This window comes from Balaenoptera borealis (genome assembly GCF_965194805.1).
Source record: "Balaenoptera borealis genome assembly, chromosome: 13".
In the NCBI taxonomy this organism is placed as follows: domain Eukaryota; kingdom Metazoa; phylum Chordata; class Mammalia; order Artiodactyla; family Balaenopteridae; genus Balaenoptera; species Balaenoptera borealis.
Window position 1 is genome coordinate 61,801,517 of NC_138870.1, and position 25,563 is coordinate 61,827,079.

At 32.7% G+C, this 25,563-nt stretch overlaps 1 long non-coding RNA gene across 1 annotated transcript; it reads right to left on the reverse strand.

The window, feature by feature from the left end:
* Positions 1–759: 759 nt before the first annotated feature.
* On the reverse strand, positions 760–25,563 carry LOC309609808. The gene is made up of 2 exons (XR_014233593.1): positions 8,641–25,563; positions 760–8,263 (listed from the first exon to the last, which is right to left on the reverse strand). It is a non-coding gene; the product is annotated as an uncharacterized lncRNA (long non-coding RNA).

The window sequence follows — 25,563 nt, forward strand, 5'->3', positions numbered from 1 at the left end:
TAATGTAATTAATCATTATAATAATACTAGAAGGTAAGTAACAATACTATAATGTTTCCTTGATGAAGAAACTGTAGCAAAGAGAGGTTAAGTAACTTGGCCAAGGTCACATAGCAACTAAGTGACAGACTCAGGTTCATACTTACCTGGTTTGGCCATGGTGTTCATCCATTTAATAGCTACACTTAAAATTTGTTTACTGAGAAAAGAATATTAATTAACATTAATTTATCTCAAAATGATCAAAAATTATCCATTCTAAGAAAACCAGCAAATAAAAAATAAAATAATACAAGTGAAGTTCTTTTCTCAGCAGGGAACAAACCGCAAACGTGTTCTTGCAATTCTCACTGAAGGTGATAATCCTAAGTCTGATTCTAGACCCAAGCCAAGGTCAGTGGAAGTGCTAACTCTGAAGAAATATGATGAAAAAAGATCATATTTGATTGAAGTGTCAGGTACAGCATAAAATATCTGAGATATTTGTTTAATTTTAATTTAATTTTAAGATCAAAAAGAAAGCTAACATGTCCTCTCACATTTCTATTCAACAATTTACTGAAGATTCTAGAGAGTACAATCAGTGAAGAATAAGGAATGTATGATATCCATATTGAAATGGAAGAAAAAAATCCACTTCATATGAGAACATGATCATCTATGTAGAAAACCCTTAAAAATCTACAAAATATTTTAGTAGAACCATTAAGTACTTTTAGGAAATTTTTAGGATAAAATATGAATATACAAAAATCACTTGCATTTTTATATGTGACCAACAAACATTCAGAATTTTAAATTATAAAGAATGTCAGAATACCAACTGCAATAACAACCAAAATATGAAGTACTTAGGGAATATTTAACAAATGTGTGCATGACATGTATAGTGAAAACAAACAAAAAACATTGCTGAGATAAGTTAGACAAAACTTAAATAAATGTAGAATTATACTACTTTTATGGATATAAAAAATCAACATTAAGATGTCATTTTTTCCCAAATTTATCTTTAAGCTGAACACAGTGCCAGTCAATATCCAAGAAGGCCTTTTATTTTTCTTGGGAAATTTGTAGGCTAATTCTAAAACTTATATGGAAATGCAAAGAAACAAAAATGACCAAAACAAATCAAAAAAAGAAAAAGAAAAAAATGTGGGGGAGTTATACTATCTTATATTCACATTCATTATAAAACTACTGTAATCAAGACAGTGTGGAATTGGTACAAAGACAGTCATATAGATCTTGTAGAACAGAGAGACCAGAGACACCATACGTGTATGGTCAATTAAATTTTCAAAAAGTTGTCATGGCAAGTCACTGAGGAAATTATCTTCATTTAAAAAACAATCGTACTAGAATAATTGGAAAAATTTCTGAAAAATGGGAATGTCAACTACTAACTTTCACCAGATAAAAAATTAACTTGAAATGGAGCATATACCTAAATGTGTGTTAAAATTATAAAACTTCTAAAAGAAAATATGAGCAAAACATCTTAGTAAACTTGAGCATGGCAAAGATATCTTAAATAGGGCAAAATACCACAAGAAAAAAATGGTAAATGATATGTCACCAAAATTAAAAATGTTTGCTTTTCAAAAATAAAAAGGAAATTCAGTAAATGGGAGAAAATATTTGCAAAATAAATACACAAATTATTGAATTTAGAATATATATATATAGAACTTTCAAATCTTAAGAATTAAAAATAAAAAAAACAAAGGGTTTGAATGAGCACTTCAACAACAGAGCTATAAGAATGACAAATAAGCATATGAAATTATGTTCAACATCATTCATTATTGGGGAAATGAAAGATATAAACTACAATGAGATAGCACTAAACACTGACTAGAATGGTAAAATTAAAGCAACAGATCATACCAACTATTGGTAAGGATATGAAACGATTTGACTCAGATTCACTGCTGGTAAGAATGCAAAATGTCACAACTACTGTTGACTCTTGAACAACAGGAGGGTTGGGGCACCCATCCACTGCACTGTTGAAAATCTTCATATAACTTTACAGTGGGCCCTCTGTATCAGCAGTTCCATATCTGCTGATTCAACCAACCTGCAGATCGTGTAGTACTATAGTAGGTATTTATTGAAAAAAATCCATGATAAGAGGACATGCACAGTTCAAACCTATGCTGTTCAATGTCAATTGTACTTTGTAAAACAGTTTGGCAGGTTTTTTTTTTTCAAACCAAACCAGTTTTTAACACCTATCTTATAACACAGCCTAGGTATTTATCCAATTGAAATACCTAGAATTGAAAGCATATGCTCATACAAAGAGTTGCACACAGATGCTCACAGCAGCTTTAATAGCTAAAAACTGGAAACAACCCTACTGGCCACCAACAGGTGAATGGATAAACAAATTGTGGTATACTCATATAACGGAATTCTACTCAACAATAAAAAGGAATTAACTAGCAATACTTGCAACAACATGGAAACATTTCAAAATAATTTCATGAAGTGAAAGATACCAGACAGAAAGAGTACACAAGAAATGGATTCAATATATTTGAAATTCTAGAAAAAGCACACCAAGTCTACAGTTATAAAAATCAGATCAATGTTTGTTTGGGGACAGAGGAAGTGGGGAGGGAAGAATAGATACCAAAGTGGCATAAGGAAACTTGTAGGTGACCTCTATACTCATTATCTTGATTGTGGTGATGATCTGTTAGATGTATATAAAAATAGAACATTTTATACGTAAGATATGTGTAGTTTAATGCACAGCAATTATAACTTTATAAACTTGTGGAAAAGAAGGAGGATGACGAGGATGACAAGGATGATGAGGAATCGTTGCAGGAACAGCAATCACTGAATCACTGGCTTTATCCTTTTAAAAAAGAAAAAACTTCCTCCACGTAAACTTTCTTACATGGATAGCCTGAAACTCATTCACAAACCACACTAGCTAAAGTTAACAAAATGCTTCTAAAATGTCCACTAGGCTGAAATATCACTGATTTATGAACAGGTCATGGCCAATTGCAAATGACTGGTTAAGGGTAATGTGGGTGTCGTTTGGGTCCAGGGTAAGGCTGGAAACTAAACTCTTTATGCTATATGGTTTTATAAAGCATCTCTATTTGAATCATCATATTTCATCATACTAAATATCCTGTGAATTAAGATCATGTTATAATTTCTGTTATTAACATTTTGGTGGCAAGAAGAAATGTCTCAGTTATAATAAATGACTTGGACAATATTACTTAACTTTGGCTTTTATCTTCTTATTCTAAATACTATGCTCCTTTCTTCATAAAATTCTGTGTGTGTGCATTAGGAACAATAGACATCCATAATACTCAGTGCAAAATTATAGTAACATGACACTCAGGAATGGTCAGGGTGAGGAAAGAATAAAAGATGTTACATATTGCTTCCTAGAGAAAGCAAGGCTTTTGGCTTGCTTCAAGGATTTTGCCTTCCTAGCCAAATCTTGAAGGAATAAACTAGGATAGATTTGTTAATAGGAGTTGCACCGTGTCTGGATCATTAAATAGGATCTCATTAAATACGACTTGAATGGAAGATGTTTCAGTAGTCTGAGAATCCTATGAGCAAAGTCATAAGATGGGGAGAAAGAATATTTAAATTTTTTTATGGAGGTGCTAGTAAGAAACCTGGCTAAACTAAAGAGAACCGTCAAGTGGGGACAGTGAAGCACCACTTCAGAGATGTGGGAAAAGGAGAGGGAAGTTTACCAAAAAAGGTTCAGAAATACACATATTACTCTTTAAATAGAGTTAGGGTAGACAAGGGGTTAATAGCCTAGATACCAGAGGTGACTGTATACAGGTCATATTTTGTAATAGCTGTTGTTAACAGTGAAGAATTTTGTTACCTCTCCAAGTCTCAGTTTCTTCACAGTAAAATGAGAGTAGTAACAAGACTTTCTTCATTTTAAGAATAAAGGTGTTATTACATACAACGCTTATAAAGCAATGACTGGAGTATAGGTAGCATCATATAATGGTTTACATGAATGAATAGGAAAGAAATGGAGTTCTGTAATGCCTGGTGCACTGACTGCACACAGTACGTTGCCATGAAATTGTCTGACACATCAATATTTGATCTTTCTTTTAGTTAATGTACTTACAGTAAACATTGGCTTCTCTAAAGTTATTTCATTTATGGGTTCTTTTTAACTCTGAAGGGGTTATTGGCATTGCTTATACTTCTGGTGCCTATTATTGTATGGAAGCACATATTACTGCTGCCAAACTGGTTTCAAAGCAAAAATATAATTTTTCACTAAAGGCTCTATAATTTAATATTGTCTAAGGTGTAAAAGCTAGTGGTGTATGGCAGTGACTTTAAAGGTATTTTACAATTTAATTGGCCTTTTCTTCTCTTTTTCTGAATTCACTGCAGATTAAAGTAGGCATTATGGTTTCAATGGAACAAAGAGTTATCTTCAAAACATGTCACAACTGCCTGGGAAAGCTGGTAATAAGAAGCTGCTAAAAAGGACCTGCTAATAAGCAGCTCAAAGGTACCTCAAAATAACCCTACCATGAGCTTCTCCATCCCCCAATCCAACCTGCTTACATCAAAGGGAAAGAATACAGAACAGAATTACATATTGATTATAACCTGCATTTCTGTTATATCTGGGGATCTTTTGCTGTGCACAGTTTGAGAAGCTTAATATGTATAATATAAAAGAAGGAAAATAGCTTAAGAGTAATGAAATGTGAGTCCAGTTATTAATAGAATGTTTCTAACTTCATGGGCTGTAACAGTTGAAGTAATGCTTTTATTCTTGTCCTTTTTCTTTCTTTCTTTTTCTTTTTTTTTAAATAGAAACCTGAATTTGGTAGACTTTTACTTGTAGAATCCATGGTGTGACAATGCATTTCAACTAAAATCACATCTGTAATAGGGTTGATCATAAACCTTTCCAGATGGGGGCCAAAGTTGAAAAACACTAGATTGATTTGACTGTTCATTGGGTATTAGTTATAATGCAGCCCAGTAAATAGTTTTCTCACCATTTTCATTCAAGAAAATCATGCTTGTACGCATTCTCAGTTGTGTATTTTGGATGAAGTTTCACACGCCTTTTGACAAGAAAGGTTTATATAAACAGTGTCTCTTACAATCAAACCATTATTTTTGACTTCTAGGACTAGAAAGATGCTTATGTGACCAATAAGAGTTAATTAGAAACAATGATTTTTGCTTGAAATTTAGGAGGGATTTTTCCTTTTGCTACTGGAAAAAATATGAGATTTTGAGATCTGGTGCTTTTGTAGCCATCTTGCAACAATGAAAAGAGAACCTGTATGAGTATTTAGTCAACTTGGATAGATATTAGGAAGAAACTTTCCTTAACTAAGTTACTACTTTTCATACTTCTTTTGAGACCTTGCAAGAGGAAAAATGTTGATATTTGATAAAATGGTTACTGCATGAACAAATATAACTATCTTCAACCATTTGTTTCCTTAAGATTAAAAGAAAAAAAACTTAAAGTATCCAAAACAAGTACTTTTTGGATGCTAAATTGTAAGACCCACATTTTTCTTTGCTACTGAAAGGTAAACATGTATTACAAGTTTATAGGTATTACTGAAGTTTAACAATCCTACTGTGGTTAGCAGACTTATTTCTGGTGAGTTGTTATTGCTTTTTTTTTCTTTAATATTAACCCATTCTCCTAAGATCATTTCTGGTTGTGTTGTGAACATATGGAGCCGAGTATATAGAAAGAACAAATATCCTGTAAGTTGCAAAACAAGCTGTCATCTTTTTGCGGTCTTTTAAAATTTAGATCTCAAGTCACTAAATTTAAAAAAGTGAGTAGTACTAAAATATAAATTGGTCATTTTTAGTTAGTTTTTAAAAAGAATTGACAATGAATTCAGCTATACATATGTCACATAGCAATTGAATGCATTATTACTAAACTTTTTTTGAGTATTTTCTTGAAATTCAACCCTTAATATTTGTTCCCTGTGGTTTATCAGTGTCTAAATGTTTGGTAAAAATCTGAATTAGAAACATAGTAAGTGAATGATATAGTCATGCCTATACACTGCGCTTTTAAAATACATTAGTGAATCCCAGCAGAGTAGCTTACATTGGAATAACTTGTCCAAAGACAATAGCTATTAATTCTGGTGGGGGGGGGTAACTATTATAAAAAAGCACTGGAGAGCTATCCAACTAAGGAAAAAACTTCAGGGATTCAATCATCCACAACATAAGTTAACTGGATGAGATCCAAGTATACATATCTTTCCCCTGGAGGTATTACCTTGCCCGTGTGAGTATGGAGGCTAAAGCTCAAACAGAAAGTTATAGTCCTATCGGATTAAGATTTCACAAGATAGAATTTTAGGCAACCAGAGTGTCTAGAAATAAAGGAGATAAACCTCAGAGAAGCTGAAATCAAAGCAGGGCCTGCCCCCAAAACATCTATAAACTTCTTTAAAGCCAGGGTTTACCTCTGAACTAAACATGCATGTGGGACATTTCAAAAGCCAAGTGGAAGAAAACAAAATAAAGCAAAATCTGTAGGACTAAAAGACTAAGAAGAGAGTTCATCTTCTGCCTAAAGGAGAGAGGGCAGAGTTGGAGTTTGAGTCTGGTCTAGCTAGAGGAGTTTGAGTCTGGTCAAGCTAGAGGTGTTTGCTAAAATCCTTGAGTTTTCCAGAGTCTGCCCTAATAGAGTATTAGAACAAGCCTCCACAAGTTCAAGATGAATTTCCAGCAAGTTAACTATCTGCTTAAACAAACAAACACTATCAGAAGATAATAGAATCCAGGAACTCTATGAAGTGCTATTTATAATGTCCAGTATCCAGGAGAAACTTATAAAATGTGCTGATAAGTAAGAATAATGTGACCAACTGTTCTAAAAAAAAAAAAAAAAAAGTCCCTAGAAACAGACTAAGGGGTAACCCAGATGTGAAAATAGCAGACAAGGTCTAAAGAAGATATTACAAATATTGATATGTTCAAGAACTTACTTAAATGAAAACTTGATTAAATTAACTGAATATAAATGGAAAAAAAATCAATAGCAGCAAACCAAATGGAAATTCTAGAATTTAAAATTGCAATATCTAACATAAGAAATAAAATTACTGGATAGACTTACTAGCAGAAATAAAGAAAGGGCAGAAAAAAATGGGTTGATTTTGAAGATAAATATCTAGAGAAAAATGCCTTAAAGAATAAAGTGAATCCCAGTGACTTGCAGAATGATATCAAATGTTCTAAGATATGTAGAACCGAGTCCAAGAAAGAGAAGAGTGGAAAAATTGGGACAGATTTTCCAAATGTGATGAAAACCATCAAATTACAATTCTAAAAAACTCTGCAAACCCCAAGCAAGATAAATTTTAAAGAGTCACACCACTTAAAATAGCTAAAGTGCAAAAATAAAAAGAAATTTTGAAAGAAATGAGAGAAAAGTAATACATTACAAACAAAAGAACAATGTTATGAATAAAGGCTACATTTTCTTTGTTTTTGTTTAATAACAGAACTTTAAAGCACATCAAGCAAAATCTGAGAAAGAAGCTCAGGTATCCAAATAAATAAGGCACTAGTAATTATAACACATTGCCTCTAGCAATTGATAGAATACCAAGACAAAAAAATCAGTAATAAATAGTATCAACCAACTTTATCTAATCAGCATTTACAAAATATTATCCCCAATAATGCCCGTTCATAATATGTCTCAATGAACTCAAAAATTAAAGTATTACAAAATATGTTTTCATTATAACATAATGAATATGTTAATGCAAATAATTCCATAAATATTGGTAAATAAAATACTTCTAAATAACCAATTTATATTAAAAATGAAATTACAAGGGAAATTAGAAAATATTTCTAATGGATTGATAATGACAAAACAGCATATCAAAATGTATGGCATATACCTAAAGCAGTGCTTACAAAGAAATATTTAAGTTTATATACCTCAATTAAATCACATCTAAACAAAAGATCTAACTCACCACCTTAAAAGCTAAAGATAAGCATATTAAACTCAAAAATAGGTAAATGGAGTAGGTAATAAAAATAAAAGCAAAAATCAATGCAATGGAAAACAAAAATAGAGGCAATTAACAAATTCAAGAGTTTGCTCTTTGGAAAATATAATAAAATTAATGAACCAGTAGCAAGATTGATAAAGGAAAAAAGAGAGAAACTCCAAAAAATATTGTTATCAAGAATGAAATATGGGGCTTCCCTGGTGGCGCAGTGGTTGAGAATCTGCCTGCTAATGCAGGGGACACGGGTTCGAGCCCTGGTCTGGGAAGATCCCACATGCCACGGAGCAGCTGGGCCCGTGAGCCACAACTACTGAGCCTGCGCGTCTGAAGCCTGTGCCCTGTGACGGGAGGGGCCGCGATAGTGAAAGGCCCGCGCACCGCGATGAAGAGCGGTCCCCGCACCGCGATGAAGAGTGGCCCCCACTTGCCTCAACTAGAGAAAGCCCTCGCATGAACCGAAGACCCAACACAGCCAAAAATAAAAACAAAATAAAATAAATAAATAAAGTAGCTATAAAAAAAGAAAAGTGCTTTAAAAAAAAAAAAAAAAAAAAGAATGAAATATGGGACATACCATAGATTCTACAGAATATAAAAAGATATTAAGGAAACAGTTCGAATAAATTTGATGAAATAAATATTCTATGAAAAATATAACTCACCAAAATTTACATGAAAATAAATAGAAAATCTAAACATCTCTATATCTACTAAACACATTACCAAAAATGTCACACAAATAAAGTCTAGGTTATGGTTTCACAGGTGAATTCTATTAAATATATAAGTAAGAAATTATATCAATCATATAAATTCTCTCTCAAATGAGGAGAAAAAAAAACTTCACAATTCACTTTAGGAGGGAAACATAACAGCAATATCAAAACCTGATGAAGGGGACTTTCCTGGTGGCTCAGTGGTTAAGAATCCGCCTGCCAATACAGGGGACACGGGTTCGATCCCTGGTCCAGGAAAATCCCACATGCCACGGAGCAGCTAAGCCCGTGTGCCACAACTACCAAGACTGCGCTCTACAGCCCATGCTCCACAACAAGAAAAGCCACCGCAATGAGAGGCGGGCACACCGCAACGAACAGTAGCCCCTGCTCGACACAACTAGAGAAAGCCCTCACGCAGCAACGAAGACCTTATGCAGCCAAAAATAAATAAATTAATTAATTAAATTAAGGCCAGTACCCACATGAATACAAACAGAAAAAATCTTCACAAAATCTTTGCAAATTGATTCTAGCAATATATACAAAGAACAATATGTTCTAACCAAATGGGATTAGCCCGAGAAAGCAGGGTCAACATTAAAAATCCAATCAAGGCAAATCAGCATCAAATGAAAGACAATAAAGAAAAATATGTTTATCTTAGTAGATTCATAACAAAATCTCTCAGTAAACTATGAATAGAAGGCAAGCTCTTCAATAAGATGAAGAGTTTCTTAATGGTGAAATAATGAATATCTTTATATTAAATCTCCCAAAAAAGGAAAAGAAATCTACTCTCACAATTTCTCACTTATTTTCACTACTGTATTAAATGTCCTAATCAGTGCAATAAAGGGAGAAAAAGAAAGAATAAGCATACGGATTGAAAAGGAAGAAGTAAATATTCTTATTCCCAAATGACACAATTGCTTATATAGACAATCCCAAGGAATTTACAAATGAACTACTAGAACTAATATGGAAGTATAGCAAGACCACAAATCAATATATTAAAATTAATTGTAGTTTTGTATATTGATAGCAATTATAAAATGTTTAAATCCATTAACAGATGCATCAAAATCCATGATGAATAAGTATAAATTTAGCAAAAGATGTATAAAATTTCTACATGGGAAACTATGAGATTGCTACAAGAAATTAGAGATGATCTAAATAAATGAGAGTAGTATCATGCACATCAATTAAACAACTTAATGTTGCTAAGATTTCAATTGATCTTAAAAGATTAAATGCATTTCAAGTTAAAATTCCTACATTATTTCTTGTAATAATTGATGAGTTGAGACCAAAATGTTTATGGAAATTTAAAATATTTTCAATAGCCAAAAATAATTTTGAGGAAAAACGTTGAAAGACTAACACCACCTGATTTCAAATCATAATATTTTTTACAATGAAGTTACAGTGATCAAGACTGTGTTTTTGGAGTATGGATGGAAAAAAAAATCAATGAAACAAGTAAGTTACAGGAACATATATAAGATCAATTGTTTTTTGATGAAGATACCAAGCCAATTCAATAGAGAAAGAAGAATATTTTTCAAAAAGTGGTTTTAGACCTGCTGGATAGCCACATGGAAAAAAAATAACCTCAACACCTTCATCAAGTGTTATGTAAAAATTTATGTAAAATGAAATATAGACTTAATGTAAAAGGTAAAACAAGAAAACTTCTAGAAGTAGACACAGAAATACTTCTTAGTAACCTTGGGGTAGAAGAGAATTTCATAGAGAGAACCAAAACATGCTAACTATGAAAGAAAAAAATATTGATAGAATTCATCAAAATTAAAACTTCTGGTTATCAAAACACACCTTTAAAAAAAGGCCATAGAAACAAACTATGATATACAAAATATATAAACAGCAAGGCCCTACCGTATAGCACAGGAAACTATATTCAATATCTTCTAATAATTCATAATGGAAAAGAATATGAAAAAGAATATACATATGTATAACTGAATCACTTTGCTGTATACCTGAGACTAACACAACATTGTAAATCAACCACACTTCAAAAAAAGGCCATAGAGAAAATATTTATAATACATGTATTTGATAAAGGTCTTGTATCAACAATATAAAGATCACAAAGCAATAGTAAAAAGACAACTTAATTTAAAAATAGTTGGACAAGAGACCTGAGCAGACACTTCACAAGTGAAGATAAACAGATGGCTCATAAGCACATGAAAGATGTTCAACATCATTAATCATCAAATTAAAATTACAATGAGATCATTTCAAATCCTCTAGAATTGCTGAAACTTGAAAGATCGACAACACTAAATGTTAGTGAAGAAGCAGAGCTACTGGAACTCTCCCATACATTTCTGGTGGCAGTGTGAAATGGTATACACTCATTGCAAACCTGGCAGTTTCTTAAAAAGTTAAATATACACCTACCCATGATTCATAAATTCCACCTGTAGATATTTACTTAAGAGAAATAAGAATGAGTATATCCACTGAAGACTGTACAGGAATGTTTTTGGCAGCTTAATTCAAAACAACCCAAAATTACAGATAACTCAAAATATTGTCTGAAGAAGCCTGGATAAACAAATTGTAGTATATTCCTACAATGGCACATTACTCAGCAATTAGAAAGAACAGGCTACTCATATATGCAGAAACATTAGAAAAAAAATCTCAGAAACATTAAAATAAGAAGTCAGGTACAAAACAGAATAATATTTACGATTCTATTCATGTAAAATTCAAGAACGGGCAAAATTAAGCTATGGTTTAGAAATGAAAAACAGTGGTTGTCTGGGACAGGTGAGCAGTGATTTGCAGGAATATGTTTAAGAATCTTTCTTTGGGGAAAAAAGTCCTAATTTTAAAAAATTATGATTTCCATATTGTAAATACTGAGTCTGCCTATTTCAAACTACTATCTTGTAGTCATTGAGTACACAGTCAGGAATGTATAGTAACATACAATATAATATTTCTGCCATGCAGAAGAAATAGACAATCTCAAGAGCACACCACTAAAATATAATAAATACTTAAGACCTGTTTTTTCATTATACATTAACCGTTTTGATATAATTTAAGTTCAAATAATTTGCTTTTTAATAAGACCTGTGTTTAATAACCAGCTCACAAAAATTCCTGAAAATATATCAATTTCCACTTGCAAGTTTTTATAAGCTGTCTCCAGCACACCCTTGGAAGAGAAAACTTCACTGAAGTGATGGTAATGTTCTATATCTTGGCAGGGATGATGGCTTTATAAATGTGTTTCTTTGTAAAAACTTATCAATTGTCCACTTCAGGTCTGTTCATTTTATATTATTTAAAGTTTTTCTTGAAAAACATATATTTACCAATAGTGTATTTCAAAATATAGATTAAAATTTTTTTTTAATTGGAATATAATTGCTTTACACTGTTGTGTTAGTTTCTGCTGTAGAACAAAGTGAATCAGCTATATGTATACATATATCCCCATATCCCCTCCCTCTTGAGCCTTCCTCCCACACCTCCATCCCACCCCTCAAGGTCGTCACAGAGCACCAAGCTGAGCACCCTGTGCTATACAGCAGCTTCCCTCTAGCTATCTATTTTACACATCGTAGTGCATATACGTCAGTGCTACTCTCTCAGTTCATCCCACCACCCCCTTCCCCCCATGTCCACAAGTCAGTTCTTTACGTCTGCATCTCTTTTCCTGCCCTGCAAATAGGTCATCATTACCATTTTGCTAGATTCCAAACATATGCGTTAATATACGATATTTTTTTTTCTCTTTCTGACTTACTTCACTCTGTATGACAGACTCTAGTTTCATCCACATCACTACAAATGACCCAATGTTGTTCCTTTTTATGGCTGAGTAATATTCCATTGTATATATGTGCCACTTCTTTATCCATTCATCTGTCGATGGACATTAAGTTGCTTCCATGTCCTGGCTATTGTAAATAGTCAGGATATGTCCCAATGCAATGAACACTGGGACATGTATCTTTTTGAATTATGTTTTTCTCAGGGTATATGCCCACTAGTGGGATTGCTGGGCCATATGGTAGTTCTATTTTTAGTTTTTAAGGAACCTCCATACTGTTCTCCAAAGTGGCTGTATCAATTTACATTCCCACCGACAGTGCAAGAGGGTTCCCTTTTCTCCACACCCTCTCCAGCATTTATTGTTTGTTGATTTTTTGATGATGGTCATTCTGACTGGTGTGAGGTGATACCTCATTGTGGTTTTGATTTGCATTTCTCTAATAATCAGTGATGTGGAGCATCTTTTCATGTGCCTCTTGACCATCTGCATGTCTTCTTTGCAGAAATGTCTATTTAGGTCTTCTGCCCATTTTTGATTGGATTGTCTGTTTTTCTGATATTGAGCTGCATGAGTTGCTTCTATATTTTGGAGATTAATCCTTTGTCAGTTGCTTCATTTGCAAATATTTTCTCCCATTCCGAGGGTTGTCTTTTCATCTTGTTTATAGGTTCCTTTGCCATGCTTTGCAAGCTTTTAATTTTAATTAGGTCCCATTTATTTATTTTTGTTTTTATTTTAATTACTCTAGGAGGTGGGTCAAAAAGGATCTTGCTGCAATTTATGTCAAAGAGTGTTCTGCCTATGTTTTCTTCTAAGAGTTTTATAGTGTCTGGCCTTACATTTAGGTCTTTAATCCATTTTGTGTTTATTTTTGTGTATGGTGTTAGGGAGTGCTCTAATTTAATTCTTTTACATGTAGCTGTCCAGTTTTCCCAGCACCACTTATTGAAGAGGCTGTCTTCTCCATTGTATATCCTTGCCTCCTTTGTCAAAGATAAGGTGACCATATGTGCGTGGGTTTACCTCTGGGCTTTCTATCCTGTTCCATTGATCTATATTTCTGTTTTTGTGCCAGTACCGTACTGTCTTGCTTACTGTAGCTTCGTATTATAGTCTTAAGTCAGGGAGCCTGATTCCTCCAGCTCCGTTTTTCTTTCTTAAGATTGCTTTGGCTATTTGAGGTCTTTTTGTATTTTCACTCTTTAGAATCATAAATGCTTACTTTCTCTTGGGGCTGAGTGATTTTATCTGCTTATTCTAAGTCCGTGGATTTTTCTGGATTAGAGTTATAATTTTGAAGAATGTTTTATTATGGTAAAATATATAACAAAATTTGCCATTGTTACCATTTTTGCATGTACAGTTCCGTGGTATTAATCACATTCACAAGGTTTACAACCACCACCACTATCTATTTCCAAAACATTCTCATCACATTAAAAAGAAACTCTGTATCAATTGAGCAATAACTTCCCATTTCCCTCCTAGTAACTCCTGGTAGTTCTAATATACTTTCTGTCTCTATAATTTACCTATTTAAGATACTTCTTAGATATAATCCAAATATAATCAAGTGATTTATTTATGCAACAAATATTCTTTTTATACCCTACTATATGCCCACCTATTTTTACATTCTCTGATTACAGAAATAAGCAAAATATTTAAACATCTCTGCCTTCACGGAGTTTACATTCTTCAGATGGTAGCTTATGTGATAGATCTTTTTCTCTCAGTGTAGTGTCTTTTTCTCTTTTTCTTCCTTCCTTCCTTCCTCCCTTTCTCTCTTCCTTCTTTCCTTTCTTACTTTCCTTCCTTCTTTCCTTCTTTCTTTCCAAGGACTTTAGTGGCACATGGTTTCTAATGAGAACATACTAGAACTTGGAAAGATGGTTAGAAATAAACCATTCTGTTTCATATTCCAAATAGCAACTATCCTCTGGGAGATAAAGATTAGTAAGATGGAGAGAAACATAAAGGCTAAGCTTGTCCATCATCTTGGTCATTTGTTTTTCATGTAATTAGTTTATCATTGAGAATCATTATGTATTTAGCTAAAATTTGTGGATTCTTAACAAAGCTAATGAAATATTTCATGTTCATAGTGCTTTAAACATTTATGTTTATGACAGCCTTGTGAAAGAGAATATAAGAAATAATTTCAAGTATTATCACTGAGAAAACAAATATTGTGTGATTTGCCCAGAATCAGATGTAAGATGTGGTACACAAATCAAGATCAACTTAAGTACTATTATAATGGATTCTATAGTATGATATGTGTAATGTAACTATGCTTGGCACTAGTAGATTTTAAGAGAGTTTGGAATGAATATAATATCTTTATCAAAACTTTATGTAATAAAAGGAATCACAAATGAATTGTATAGTATTTTTTACTTATGGTTTATATTCTATTTCACATATTTAATTTGTTGTTTCTTTGGCTTATAAATAGGTTTATAAGCATTATTTTAGTGATAGTATTCATAGTCTCAAAAGGTATAGTAAACAGTGAATCACTATGTCACAAGAGTTAATAAACACTGTCCAAAATTCTATGGTGTATATGGCTTGAATTGTGATGACAATGGGTTTTAATACCATTTATGTGCTTCATTTAAAAGCTTATTAGCAATAACGTGGGTGAAAAGTAAACATTGATTTTATGTTGATGAGCAAATTAATCCCACAAATGTGATGCAAATATCAATATGTAACATATACAGTGCTCTTTATAATTTATGTGCAGATAAATCAGACTGTTCACAGATATGTGTATAAAAGATCAGATACGAACTATTTACTCAAGAAGAAAAATGTAGACCTTTCAAAACCACATCGCTGTTAGTTTTTTACAAAAGGTAAGCAAAATGAAGAAATCACTTTTCTAGACATCTTGTCAAGGTAATCACAGTCTAAATTTATCACAGATGTTTTTGAGGGTTTGTTATTTGATTTAATCTGCTATGTTTAAGACTTTTAACATTTGTAAATGTACTCTTTTTTAAGGGACAATAATTATTTCAGTTAATTTTTAATACTTTTTATGTGATCCTCAATAGTTTATCAGGATCCAACTTGTCATTGGCAGATCATTTAACACAATAAATATACATGTAGTTAATTAATTTGAAGAACTTAAAGTTAGCAAACATTTCCTCTCAGTGGGTACTCTGAGTAAGTTAATTATCTAAATTTTCTATATAATTTAACATATAAATTAGGCAAATTTCAAAATTATTTTATACACCTAAACAGTATATTTTGTTAAAAATTATACTTCTCATTCTTATACTTGTCAATATTAAACCTTTATGAATGCTTACTATGTTGTGTTTCATTCTCACCTCTTCTTATGTTGGTGGTTCCAGACCATGAAACAGCAATTTCAAGTCTCTGATAACTGTTTTGTGTGTGTGTGTGTGTGTGTGTGTGTGTGTGCCAACTTGTTCCCAAGTATGACAGCTGCTGGTCTTCTCATTAGTATCTCTTTCATATTTTCATGCCATAAGAGCTGGCATAGCAGAGAAGAAGCTACTTTTTCATCCATTTCTTTCTTGGATGCTTGCCAAAATGCTGTTGCCCATGTTCTTCTTTTACATCATTTCATGAGCTCAAGTAGTCATGATGTATTCTGTTTAATACTTTTTGTCAAAGGTTATTGGAAATAGCTATGCAGTCATCTTTCAGCAATACACCATTCACCATTGTGAGAGATGCCCTGATGTTCTCATATGCTCATGAGGCTTTTTTAGCTTACTTTTTCAGCCAACCTATACATAATAAAATTAATACATTGTTAACCTCCAGTTCATGGCTATCTCCTGTGACGTCTATCTGGATTTGTTTTCTGTAATAGGCAAGATTTTATGAATAGTTTCAATCTGCTTTTCCAGACCTGCAATATTACCAACAATAGTCTCAAAGTTAATAATTTTATACATGAACTTCTAAAGCATTGACCATATTATCAAAATTTGAGCCTTAAGATCATGCTTATGCTGAAAATGAGAGCTGTTACATTATAGAGGTCTTGAATGTTCTCTCACTTGATGATCCTGAGTTTTTAGAGTGTTTTTATTGAATAACTTACACATGCTACTTTTGCTACTGTTTAGGTTTGATTCCCTAGAATCAGAGGTGATACCTGGGCAAGTGACTTATTTAAGAGCACTTTCAGGAGAAAGAGAGTGAGGGCAGAAGCATAAACCACAGGGAAAATCCAAGCAGGAGTGTTGTTTTGGGCTGCAGACTTGCTTCTACAAGATCCCATGAAGATATCTGCAGCACTAATTGAACCAAAGAGTTGCTTCCACTTTGAGACAAGAAAGCCAGCCTTCAGTGTCACCATGTGAGAAAGTCACTGGTTATGGTCTTCTAAGGGTAGCTGGGCAGATAGTCCCCCAGTTGAGCAATTGAGCAGCTCCTGTTTGGCCAGGGAAAATTCTCCAGAAAATGTAGTACCTGTGAGGTGTTGGAAACCAATACCTGTAGCAGCTGGGAACAAGTCTACAAGCCTGGTAATTATACGTGCTATACATAATTGTAGATGATCAATATGTTGACTATAATGTATTGTGTATCTAAACAAGAATCACATCATGGCCTTTTTTTCCAATTTTTATAGTGGCAAAATATATAACATAAAATTTACCATTTTAACCAGTTTTAAGTGTACAATTCAGTCAGTGGTATTAAGTAAATTCATGTTGTGTCACCATCACTACTATGCATTTCCAGAACTCTTTCCATCTTGCAAAACTGAAACTCCATACCCATTAAATAGTAAATCCCTGTTCTCCCCTCCCCGCAGTTTCTGACAACCACCATTCTACTTTCTGTCTCTGTGATTTTGACTATTCAAAGTACCTTATATAAATGTAATCCTTTAGTATTTGCCTTCTAGTGATTGGCTTATTTCACTTAGTATGATGTTCTCAAGATTCATCAATGTTGTAGTGTATGTCAGAATGTCCTTCATTTTTAAGGCTGAACAATATTCCATTGTATGTATATACCACATCTTGCTTATCCCTTCTGTCAAAGGACACTTGGACTATTTCCACATTTTAGCAGTTGTGAATAATACTGTGATGAACATGGGTGTATAAATATCTCTTCAAGACTCTGCTTTCAAGCTTTTTCAGTATGTACTCAGAAGTGAAATTGCTGGATCATATAGAAATTCTATTTTTAACTTTTTGAGAAACTGCCATGTTTTCCATAGTGGTTCTAACATTTTGCATTCCCACCAACAGTGCACATGGATTCCAATTTTTTCACATCCTCACCAACACTTGTCATTTTGTTTTGTGTGTGTTTGTGTGTGTATGTGTTTAAAGTAGCCATTCTAATGGGTATGAGGTGGTATCTTGTGGTACTTTTGATTTGCATCTCCTTAATGGTTAGTGATGCTCAACATCTTCTCATGTATCTATTATTTATATATATATATCTTCTTTGTAGAAATGTCTATTCAAATAACTTGCTTTTTCTTAACTGAGTTTTTTTTCTTTGTTTAGTCTTAGGCATTCCCTATATATACTAGATATTAATCTATCTTTATATATAGGATTTGCAAACATTTTCTTGCATTCTGTGGGTTGCTTTTCATTGTTTGATACTGTCCTTTGATGCACAATAAATTTTTCTTGAAGTCCAATTTGTCTATTTTTTTCCCTATGCCTTTGTTGTAATACCCCCCCGAAACTGCCAAATCAAATGTCAAGCTGTGAAGCTTTTACCCTATGTTTACTACTGTGTTTTATAATTTTAGGTTGTACATATAGGTCTTTAATCCATTTTTCTAATTTTTGTATATGGTGTTATGTAAGAGTTTAACTGCATTTTTTTTTCATGTGGATATCCAGTCTTCCCAGAACCATACGTCAAGAAGACTATCTTTTCCCCATTGAATAGTCTTGAAACTCTTTCTCAAAAATCATTTGACCACATTAGTGAAAGCTTATTTCTATGCTCTCTATTCTATTCCATTGGTCTATATATCTGTCTTTATTCCAGTACCATGTGCACTTAGGACGAGTGTGTATGCTGCTGTTATTAGGTCGAGTGTTCTGTATATGTTAGACCTAATTGGTTTATTATTTAAAGTCCTCTACTTCCGTACTTATCTTCTGTCTGGATGTTCTATTCATTATTGACAGTGGGGTTTAAAGTGTCCAACTATTATTGTAAGCTATTTCCCCCTTTAATTCTATAAATTTTTGTTTCATATATTTTGCTAGTCTGTTATTAGGTATCTAAATACTTAAAACATTGTTATATTTTCTTGCTATATTTAAACTTTTATTAATATATATTGTCCTTCTTTGTCTCTTGTAACCTTTGTTGATTTAAAGCCTCTTTTGTCTGATATTAGTATAGCTGCCACTCCTGCTCTCGTCTGGTTATTATTTGCATGGAATATTATTTTCCATTCTTTTACTTTCAACCTGTTAACGTCTTTGGATCTAAAGTGAATCTTTTGTACAAATATAATATATATGTATGTATATATACAATCTCCCATCATTTGATTGGAGAATTTAATCCAATTTTTAAAGTGATTACTGATAAGGATAAGGAAGAAATTACTTACTTCCATCATTTTTTCTATTTGTTTTTAATATGCCCTTTTGCTTTTTTGCCCCTCATTTCCTGCATTACTTCTTTATTGTTGACTTTTCAAACTGAAATATTTTAATCCATTCCCATTCCCCTTTGTGTATATTGTACAGCTATTTTCTTTGTGGTTACTAAGGGCATTACATTTAACATCCTAAAGTTATAGCACTCTAATCTGAATACCATCTTAACTTTAATAACTTACAAAAACTCTGCTACTTTACAGCTCTAGTCCCATTCTTTTCAGTTGTTGATGTCACAAAATTACATTTTTATATATTATATGTACATAAATATAAACTAATACTTGTTTTTTAATGCATTAGTCTGTTAAGTTATATAGAAAACAAAAGGAGCTACAAACCAAAGTTACAATAATACTAGCTTTTATAATTGCCCATGTATTTACCTTTACTGTAATCTTTATTTTTTCAAATAGCTCCAAATTACTGTCTATGTCCTTTCACTCCAACCTGCAAGATTCCCTTTAACATTTTTTTGCAGGGCAGGTCTAGTGGTAACAAATTCCCTCAGATTTTGTTTATCTGGATATGTCTTAATTTCTTCCTCACTTTTGAAGGACAGTTTTTCTGGATACAGGATTCTTGTTGGACAGTTTCTTTTTTTCTTGTAGGACTTTAAATATATCAGTCCACTAACTACTTGCTTTCAAAGCTTCTGATGAGAAATCTGCTGATAATCTTATTGAGGATCCCTTGCATGTGATGAGTCACTTTTCTCTTGCTGCTTTCAAGGCTTTGTTTGCATTTGGCTTTCAGTAGTTTGATTATAATGTATCTCAGTGTGAATCTCTTTGAGTTCATTCTACTTGGAGCTTGTTGAGCTTAGTGGATGTTAATATTCATGCCTTCATCAAGTTTGGAAATTTTTTGGTCATTATTTCTTTAAATATTCTCTGCCCCTTTTCTTGCTCTTCTCCTGAGACTGAAACAGTGCATAAGTTAGTCCACTAGATGATATCCCACAGGTCCCTGAGGCTCTGGTCACTTTTCTTTAATCTTTTGTCTTTCTGTTTCTCACTCAATAATTTCAATTGTTTTATCTTCAAGTTTGCAGACTCTTCTGCCTACTCAAATCTCCCTTTAAATCCCTCCAGTGAACTTTTCATTTCTATTATTAAATTCAGCTCCAGGTCTTTTTCAGGGATATTTTCTGTTGGTTTATTTATTTATTTTTTCCTTTAAATGGGCCATGTGTTCCTGTTTCTTTTTGTGCCTTGTGATCTTTTTTGTTTTTGTTGAAAATTGGATATTTGAATCTAATAATGTGGTCATTCTAAAAATCAGGTTCTCCCCCCTTCCCTAAGGTTTGCAGGGTTTTTTGTTGTGTTTTGTCTTTTTGATTGCTGTAGGCTATCTCTGTGCTAAGTAGCATCCCAAAGTGTGAATAAGCTCTTTTCATGTTTTTTTTTTTTTTTTGGAGCCTGTGTCTTTCCCTGTACATATGTGGTAGCATTCTAATTTCCTTGTATATGTGGTTACTATTGAATGTCCTAGTCTTTAATATCTGGCTCCAAAAAGGGGAAAAAGAGAAAAATGAAGGAGGGGAAAGAGAAAGGTAACCTGCCCTTTAAAATCCCCTAGAAGTCACTTCAACCAGAGGTGGAGGGGCTTACAACAATGAAGGGAGATGCATCAACAATGGCTGACTGCCTCTGTCTGTGTCTTTCTGCCCAGAAGCAGAAATAGGTGACTGGAACCCAGATGCTTGATATTTGGAAGATAGGATCCTTATTGCCTACCCTGCCTCTGGCAAGACTGTGTGCAAGCTACTCCAAAACACATACATAGCTCCCTGCCACGGGGCTGAGGGGTGGGAGATGGGTAACTGCTGAGGAGCTAAGAACTGAAATTTACCAAAAGTAACCATAATTTATCATCCAGTCCTTCCCCTGTAAGTTGCAAGTCTTCAATAGCCTCCATAGTTCCAAAATAGTTACATCAGACAGATTCTACCAGTGTAATTGTTGTCTGGGTGGGGAAAGAGATTCCTGGTACTAACTATTTTGTTATCTTCCCAGAGTCCTCTCACATATCATGGCCTTTGATTTAAAGATTTAGATTTTTCTTTTTTTAGGAGACAACATACACATACATTGGAAACAATCCAAGAATTTAAAACAAAGTATAATTGAGAAAATATAAAGTATCGTTATAAATCCTAGGAGAGATCAGAAAAAAGTGAGCTCAGTGAGTACATGCTAAATCCAAAATTTCAATAGAAGAATATGCTTTAGACTTGGCCTTATAAGGTAAGCCTTAGATAGATGGAAAGAAGGATATTGTCTTGTTACAATATAAAGTTTACAGTTATCTATTAGATTAAATAGTAAAAGATTCTTTTTATGAAAATTTCATTGGTTGGAGCTGATAGCCATCATGTTAAAGTATTAAGATGAAGCCAGTTTGAGAAGGTTTTCCTTAGAGTTATTCCAGGGACTCTGGTAAGCTCTTGAGTGACTTATTAATGTAGGGAAATAGGTTTTAAAAAAGACTGGGGAATGAATATTAGGAGGGAGGAAATAGAGGACTGAACCTCAGTTTGCAAACTACAGAAAGCCATTAAAATCTATATAGGGACTTCAAAGTTATCCAAAACAATGTTACCTGATATAAAAGTTAAATAGTAATTTATATATACTACACTTGTAGGTATAAATATTGGTTTTATAGGATTATGGATACATGTTAACTAATTTTAAGCATAAATATTATTTTAAAAATTGTTGCAATAATATATGTAAGAGATAATGCAGACCTAGTATTGTAATGGAAAGAAAGGAGTACATACAAAAGCTTTTGAGAAAAAAAATATATTAATATGATCAAGATAGAAATAACCTATGGTGCTAGTTTTTGTTACTCTTACATTAATATTATAATTTTATTTGCTGTGTACCCTTAAGGGGCAAGTCAATAAATCTTCAAGAATAGATTATTAAATTAACTATGAGTTTTGGATACCTTGAGTTCTGTTTGCTTTCTGTCTTAATGTTTTGACTTGTCTTTAAATTATGTTTGATTATCTAGTGTGTTTTAGATTTAACCTATGATTTTCCTGATAATAATTGAGGAAGTCTATTTTAAAGAACACATTATTTTGAAAATGGATCCAATTTTCATTCTATACTTAAAAAAAAGTATATTTATATCTCTAAGCAATAAACCAAGTCACACAAACAAAAACATGAATGGATTTTAGAATATTTAATTTTGAAAGTTATGTTGAATAACTCTGAAGTTCAATGTCAGCAAAAAAGAAATTTGATCATTTTTATCCATGGTGAAGTGGGTGACGGTGGTCAAAATAAATAAGTCCTTGTGGTGTAATATACAGCATGGTGACTTTAGTTTTCATCACAAGAGAAAAAAATTGTTAACTGAGTAGTGATGAATGTTAATTAGACTTTTATTGTGGTGATCATTTCATGATATATACATATATTGAATCATTATATTGTACATCTGAAACTAATATAATGCTATATAATGTGTTATATTGTATAATATGTCAATTATATCTCAATAAAAAAAAATTTGGCATTCCTTTGTCTACTGTTTCCAGAATATTGTGTATGTTTCATGCACAGAAGCATATCTGACATTTAAGCCAATATCTATTAGGAGAAAATTTTTTTTTTCTTTTATCACTACAAGTGACTTCTGTAATTCTCTAAGTTCCACAATATTTTTTTCAATATAAATGGAGAAAAGTTATGACCTATTAATAGAATACAAAAGAAAATAATACATTTTTTCTTTTTATTCTATGACAAGTAAAATAATGGTAGTAAATTAGTATCCCCCAAATGCTTAAATTATAACTAATTTTCATGTCATTAAGGTAATAGTCAAAGATTTTCTGATATACATTTTGATTAATAGATGTTTGACCTGTTTTCTGACCTCTTATCCATTCACACTTTTTTTTGTAAAGAGCTAGAAAAGCATTGTCATCATAATCATAGGAAAAAGAAAGCCTCATCTTGAGAAAACCTTAACTTGAGAAAATTTCATAAATTGAGTTCCATTTAATAATTAAATTCAAATTACTAACTCAAAATATAATTTGATGATACGTGTGGCTTCTTATAAAATTGTTTATACACAGATTTTCTTGGATACGTTTTAATCAGCACACTTTCCATCCACTCTAATTTATAATGTGTCATTCTAATTAACAAGAAAGGATATACACTGTGAATCATATATATTAAATAGGTGTGCATGCTGAGTGTCACATATAAAAATGAGTGATGAACAGCTCAGCCTTCTCTGTACTGTCAGAATTACTCAGTATTGTAGCACTTTGAAAGCCTCATTTCACCATCATCTGCATTTTGTGGTTTATACACCTTTTGCTTCTTACTGGGATTTCTTTCTCAATACCTGTCATAACCAATCACTGACCAATACAGTGTGATATACATTGATCCCAGTGAAAATATTTCTCTCAGTCTAGCTCCATTTAAACATCTATTCCCTTACTGAACACTGAATTTATTTCATTTGGCCAAGGCAAACCTGGACCCAGCAGGGTTCAAAGAGGCAAGACTAAGTGTAGTGGTAAATGATGGCAAATCAGAATAAGAGTAGACTGAACTATCTTAATTTTCTCAGGTGACTTGTGTGAGTAGCCATGTAATATAACTGGCAATATCCTAGTGGTGAGGGCTTTAGAAAAGCAACATAGGAATTTTAAATCCTGAATAGCAAAGATATGCCCCTTTTCCTTCCCCTCCTCATACTATTAATATTAATTTAATCATATAAATGAAATTTGTTTTCTTTTTTTAAACACTCTTTGTGTTATTCAATTTGCACAATATCCTATGGGTTATGTAGGTCTGATACCAGTACTTTGGTGGCATATATGATAAAATCAAGGTACAGAGAGAGCATTATATATATATTTCAAGATCACAGTCTCAGAATGAACTGTATGTGTCTGTATGTATGGTACATGATATCACATCTCACTTATGTGCCCATGGTAGATACCACTATCAGTCATGATAAAATTCATGAATTACAATATCTAAGATAAAACAAATATAGAGAGGTTCACGAGTCAGTCATGGGTACTTTCACATTCTAGGAAAAGGGTAATTTAGCCCAGGGAACTACCATGCCCAGCAATTTTCTCCTAAGGGAAGCCTGGGAAGCTGAGGAAAATCTTTGATACTAGTCTATTATTATACTCATTTCTTCCTTCTAAAATACAATAGCCTGGAAGTTAATTTTCCAGGCTATTGTCTGATGAAATTATCAAATCTTGAGATATACCAGGTATATATCTATCAGCCCCTTTTCCCTCCATCCCAACACTCATATTCTCTCTCCCTCTCTCCCTCTCTCTCTCTCTCACTCACTCTCACTCTGTGTGAGTGTGTGTGCCTGTGTGTGTGTGTCCCTTCTTTCCCCTCCCCCTTATTTTCTTATGCATTATGGAGAATTGGTTAATATTGTTTTTATCTCATAGTCTCCAATTCCTTCAAAATTGTGTTATTACAAATGGGACAGCTTTAAGCACTGAATGCTCTATGAATGGCTAAGATCAAATTAATCATTTGCACTTACTCCTCAGAACATGTATGAGTTACCCCTTTTGAAAAGTTATCTCCAACCTCACATCTCAGGCAGAAATTATCATTCTCTTTTTATAGCTACTACTGTATTTGCACATACCTACTCTTATTCAAACCCTCAGTCATACTGTGTTATTGTTTACTTGTCACCTATTCTAAAAAAAATAGGTTTTTTTTAAAAAAAGACAGACTCCTTCTTTTTCACTTCTGTATCCTTAGAGCCTAGTGATACTACTGGAATCTAGGTCATCATGGTAACAGCAAACATTAATATCATTTACAATGTGCTAAATGCCCTACTAAATGCTTTGGACATATTACCTCATTTAACAGTCACAAAATGTTATGAGGAATGTGATTAACCTCCCTTTACAGATGAATAAACAAAAACTTAGGTTAGATCACTTGTTTAGGATACCAAAGTAAATTTAACATGTACACACACATACACATATAGGCCATATATATATTATATATAAATAAATAATACATAAATATGAGTATTTGTCTACTATATATATAGTTAAATATATAATTCACATGTATGTGTAAAATTAAAATTAAATAGTAATTGCAATGACTGTTTAAAACATCAAAAAAGGATTTTTAGGGAAGAGTATTTTTACACTGCTAATGTTTAGAATTGCTGGTGAATAATGGTAACAAACAGATTAAATTTGTTAGTCTTATTCACACTTTTGAGTTCTATATAGACAA